The following is a 6,000-nucleotide window of genomic DNA, read 5'->3' as shown; positions in this document are numbered from 1 at the left end:
ACAAGGGAAAATCAAGAGGGACTTAGTAAGGTTAAGTTGTTTACATTTTTATATGGGAAGATGAAACCTTTAAGTCATAAGAACTTTCTCATTATTAGGGCAGTTAAAAGGAATAGATAGATAGATAGATAGATAGATAGAGGGCACAGGTGTGAGTTACATATGAAAGGATGACATCTAAAAAAATTAAGGGGTGAAAGAGGAATGTACTGGGAGAAAGGGAAATGGAGGAGTAGAATGGGGTAACTTATCTCACATAAAAGAGGCAAGAAAAAGCTTTTACTTTGGAAGGAAAGGGGGGAGGTGAGAGGAAGTGAGTGAACCTTATTCTCATCAGAATTGGCTCAAAGAGGGAATAACATATACACACAACTGGGTATACAAATCTATCTTGCCCTACAGGAAAATAGGAGGGGGAGGGGATAAAAAAAGGTGGGTGGTGGTGACAGAAGGGAGGGCAGATTAGGGAGGCAATAGTCAGAAGCAAAACATTTTTGAGGATGACCAGGGTGAAAGGAAAGAGATAATAGAATAAAGCACATATAATGGAGGGAAATGCAGTTTGCAATGCTAACTGTGAAAAAAATTGAAGCAAATTTCTCTGATAAAGGTCTCATTTCTCAAAAATATAGAGAACTGACTCAAATTTATAAAAATAAGAGCCATTCTCCAACTGGTAAATGATCAAAAGATATGAACAGCTTTCAGATGAAGTACTCACAGCTATCTATAGTCATTTGAAAAAAAAATGTTCTGACACTACTGATTGGAGAAATGCATATTAAAACAATTCTGAGGTACTATCTCCTATCTATATTAGCCAGAAAAAAATTGACAAATGTTGGAGAGGATATGGGGGAAAATGAGACATTAATATACTGTTGGTGGAGTGTGAATTGATTCAACCATTCTGTACAGCAATTTGGAACCATGCCCAAAGATCTACAAAACCCTGTGTGTCCTTTTACTTAGCTCTCTCTCTCTATATATATGTGTGTATATATTTTTTTTTGCCTTTTTTGGAGGGCAATTGGGGTTAAGTAACTTGCCCAAGGTTACACGGCTAGTGTTTTGTTTTTGTGTGTGGGGGTGTTAAGTGTCTGAGGCCGGAACCGAACTCAAGTCCTCCTGACTCCAGGGCCAGCACTTTACTCACTGCACCACCTAGCCGCCCCTTTACTTAGCAATATTAAGTCTGTATCCCAAATAGAGATTAAAACAACAATAACAACAACATGGAAAGTGCTTATGTAGACAAAAATATTTATTAGCAGTTCTTATCTGGGGGCAAAGAATAGGAAATTGAGGGGGTGTCCATCAATTGGGGAATTGTTGAACAAATTGTGGTTTGTGATTATGATGGAATACTATTGTGCTATTAGAAATAATGAGCAGCATGCTCTCAGAAAACCTCGAAAGACTTAGTGAGCTGATGCAAAGTGAAATGTACTGTGTACAAAGTAGTAGCAATAATTCAAGATGATCAGTTGTGAATGATTTAGCTATTCTCAGCAATACAATGACCTAAGACAACTCTGAAGTGCTTTTGGTGAAAAATGGTGTCCATCCCTAGAGAAAGAACTGATACTGTCTGAATACCAATTGAAGCATCCTTTTCTTAATTTTTTTATTTTTCTTGAGAGTTTTTTGGGGGAGATCTATATTTTTTTTCACAATATGACAAATATGAAAATGTTTTGCATGACTACACATCTACAATCTATACCAAATCACTTGCCTTTTCAATGGAGTTGGAGGTGGGGAGACAATCTGGAACTCAAAATTTGAAAACCAAATGTTAAAAATTGTTTTTTAAATATAAGTGTGGAAAAATAACATATTTTTTTTAAAAAGGTAACATATTTCATGGTCATTGAATTTTGAGTGCTAGTTGGACACCTAGGGGTAGGGGTGGGTATCTAGATGATAGTTTTTCTTGTAGTAGAGCATGGTAAAAAAAAAAAAAAAAGAAAGTCAGGTAGACTTGTAGCTACAGATCTGAGCCTTATACAGAGGGAGTCAATAGCTGTAACTATGGAATTGAATGGGATTACTAGAGAGGAGAGTTTAGAAAGGGAAGGGAAATAAACATTTATTTAGTACCCACTATGCACCCGCACTGTGCTAAGTGCTATTATTTTTTAAACAAATATTGTCTCATTTCATTCTCACAACCACTTTATGAGGTAGGGGCTATAATTTTCTGCATTTTATGCTTTAGGAAACTGGAGCAAAGAGCCATTAAGTGACTTGCCCAGTATCACACATCTAATTATTGTCCAAGAATGGTTTTGGACAATCTTCCTAACTCCATGCTCAGAATTATAACCATTGCACCACCAGCTACCTCCAGAAAAGCATGAAGGATTGGATCCCGAGGAACATGAACTTTGGGGCATGGGGAAAAGGAGGAAAAGTCAGTAAAGAATATAGAGAAAATAAGACAAAGCTGAGAAAATTGTGCTTCAGAATCAATCAATCAACACGTATTTATTAATTACTAGTGTTTAGATTTGAAGATCAGTCAATAGTATCAAATACTGTGGAAGAGTCAGGGAAGATGAACACAGAGTTAATTCTATTGGATTTGAGGAAAAAGAAGTCACAGTGGCTTCTCTGAGGATAGTGTTAGTATAATGCTGGAACAAGGAAACCAGATTATGGAGATCTGAGGAATAATGAGAAAGCAGAAGCAATGGATGGCGTGAATGTTTTCAGAAAAGTGTGGCTATGAAAAAGAGAAGAGAACCTGGATGGTAGCCAGATGATATATTTAAATCAAGGACTAGCTTTCTTAAGATGGGGGAAGCCAGAGTTTAGGAACAAGGAATCAGTGAAGAGGAAGTGATTAAAGGTAACTGAGAAAGAATGCCACCTAATGTAGCAGGGGACAGGAGTTATCAAAGGGATATTATCAAGAAAACAGGGTTAATAACTATCCTTCTAAAAGGCCAAGGGCACTCCTTGCCTTAATATAAAAATGAAAAGGAATAGAATGGGTTAAGAAATGGAAGATTAAGTATGGAATAGAGTAACAATGCAGAAATAAAAAGTCTGTCTTTTCTCAAATTGGCATACCCCTCCATGATTTCTAAAATATATGGAAAATTGGAGTAGATTCAGGATTCCAACATTCCAAAACTACGATTTTTAAGATTCTATGGATATATATATGTGTATGTTTATATATATATATATATCCATAGAGTCTAAAAAATCATAGTGTTTATAAACATATAAAACATATATCATAAATATATATAGGTTAACATATATAAATGTATATATACTTTATACATATTTTAATATATACATTATTTTATACACATATACATATTTTAATCTCTATATATAAAATGTTAAATATATATTAATTTATGTGTATGTTGGATTTTTCTGCAATTTATTCTAATTTATATTTGGATTGCTGTATCTGTCTCAATAATATGAACCAATCAGTATTTATTAAGTTAATATTGTCTGCAAGATACTGTTATAGTTTCGAGGGATATAAAAATGAGACAAATACCAGTCCCTAATATCAAGGAAATTACATTCTACCAGAGGTGAGGAATAGGTATATAAAAAATAAACAGGTAAATCTATCTATCTATCTAATCTATCTAGCTATCTAGCTATCTATCTGATAATCTAAGAAATAAGGTGTCACTAACAATCAGGAGTAAGAAGAAAAAAATAATAATCTTCCTGCAAGTGAAAGCAAATAACCTATGAGGATGATCTAGTGTTAGGGTTTTGTTTTGCAAAGTGCTTTAGATGCATTGTTTCCCTTAGGGGATACTTGTGATATCTTGAAGGCAGAAAATGTAGGTCAACTAATCTTTGTATCTAAAGCATTTCAAACAAAACCATGGATTTTTTTTTTTTATGGTTCAATTGTTTCAGTCATATACAACTCATCATGATCACATTTGGGGTTTTCTTGGCACAGATAATGGAAGGGTTTGTCATTTCCTTCTTCAGTTTAGTTTACAGGGGAGGAAACTGAGGCAAACATGGTAAAGTGACCTGCCCAGGGTCACACAGTAAGTGTCTGAGGTCAGATTTGAATTTGGGAAGATCCAGCACTCCATCTACTGTGCCACCTAGCTGCTCCATGAACTTACCAGGTTATCTAATATCTGTTGATATTTGTTAATACATATATATACAATATATATTTGTTAATATATATTATATATATAATATTATATGTTGAATTTATTCTGTCATATGAAATAGAGAACCTGGTCTTGAAAAATACCTCCTTTTAAAAACAAGAATCTTGAAATAGATCCAAACATTATCTCTTTTACAAATTTCTTTAGCTGGATGGCTAATGAACCAATATATAAAAAATAAACTCAACTGCATGTGAATTGGTAATGAATAATTCAAAAAAACTATTCTGTTTGAAAAGTGTTTCATATTTCATGGAAACAAGCACAACTAAACTGGAACGCGTCAAAATAACTAGGGCCTTCTTGCATGCCAAGAAAGTGGGACTGGGAAAACCTGAATCTCCAATAGTCTGAATTCCAAAGGATTTTTTCTTCCTTCCCTCTCATTCTTGAGGGCAAGGTTAGGGCCAAAGAGAGGGCATTATAGCAGAACAGATTTCTGCTTAATAGGGCTACAGACAATATAAAGTTATCCCTCATGAATGCCATCTGTACATTAATACACTGTCACTAAATAACACTGTAAGTTAGGTGTAAATATGGCCTAGAGTCACACATTGCCTTTCATACTTAGCCATTCAGAAAAGAGTTGATGGCTAGGCCCATGAAAACACCAGCAAATCAGAGGGGATTCTTGCCCATGTGTTGCAACAGGTAGATCAACAGAGATTCTGTCCCACTGGGAAAGACTGAGTAGCTAGGCATCTTTCACTGGTTATTGCTCCTGGGCATAGCAGGGGGCTGAAAGGTGGCCATACTATTCAGGGAAATTGAATAATTTAAAGAGAACCTTCTTCCTTTCAGGCTAATCAGCTCATCCTACCATAGATACATGTGGGAGCTCTCCCCTCTGCCCTTGTCCCACCTTCCAGGTGAGAAATTCCTGGGCTCTGAAGGTAGGAAAGGTAGACATTACATAGTCTGAGCAGATTAGATGATCTCTTATCTATGTTAAGACTTAAATCAGGGGTGGGGAACCTATGACCTTTGAGGCCACACATGGCCTTCTAGGTCTTTGGGTTTGGCTTTTTGACTGAGTCCAAGTTTTACAGAACAAATTCTTTTATTAAGGGAATTTGTTCTGTGAAGTTTGGATTCAGTCAATAGGCTGCACTTGAGGACCTAGAGGGTCACATATGGCCTCCAGGCTACAGGTTCCCAAATCTGAGCAAGTCTTTACTCACCACACTGTACAGTCTAGGAATATTTATATCTGTAACTTTATTCCAAATGAAATTCCCCTGGTAATAATATCATTTAACTTAATGTTGAAGTTTTTTATGAAAGCAGTAAAAGACATTATAGGTGATATATCTGCATTAATCTATCAAACAAAAAGTATTTATCAAAGCGTCTTCTATTTACCAGGTTCTGTGCTAAGTTCTACAGTTATACGCAAAAGTAAAATGGTCCCTGGTCTCAATTACACTCTAACAGGGAATACGTATAGAAGTATATTGACAAATTTGTACAAAGTAAATACAAGCCTTTTACTTATTTTATGTTTTTAGAGGGGACAAGCTGAAGTCAGTAGTGGGAACAGATCTGGAAAGGCTTAGATTCCAACTTCCAATTGTGAGAAACAAAAGAAGGAATTCTGTTTCCACAGGATTGATACTACTCAGAGGTGACTGGTTCTAATTGGAGCTGTGACCTAGGAGAACCAGGCTTCTGATCAAGTAAAAGGTCATAAGTTTGTACACATGCTTAACAAGCTATTTAATATTATCCTACACAACCCCAGGGCAAGAGCAAGCTAATTTAAATGCACATTTGATGCATGACAAGGGAGGAGAAACATATCAAGAAGAACAAGGAA

General features: G+C 35.6%; 1 protein-coding gene across 1 annotated transcript in view; it reads right to left on the bottom strand.

Moving 5' to 3' along the window:
• Window positions 1-6,000, bottom strand: part of FAM135B (family with sequence similarity 135 member B) — a 438,393-nt gene that overhangs the window by 16,914 nt on the left and 415,479 nt on the right. The gene's annotated exons all lie outside the window — the stretch shown is intronic.

The sequence above is a fragment of the Petaurus breviceps genome, unplaced genomic scaffold, assembly GCF_028583685.1.
Source record: "Petaurus breviceps papuanus isolate PSGF00001 unplaced genomic scaffold, PetGlider_PUasm1.0 98, whole genome shotgun sequence".
In the NCBI taxonomy this organism is placed as follows: domain Eukaryota; kingdom Metazoa; phylum Chordata; class Mammalia; order Diprotodontia; family Petauridae; genus Petaurus; species Petaurus breviceps.
This window is presented reverse-complemented; position numbering and strand designations above follow the sequence as displayed.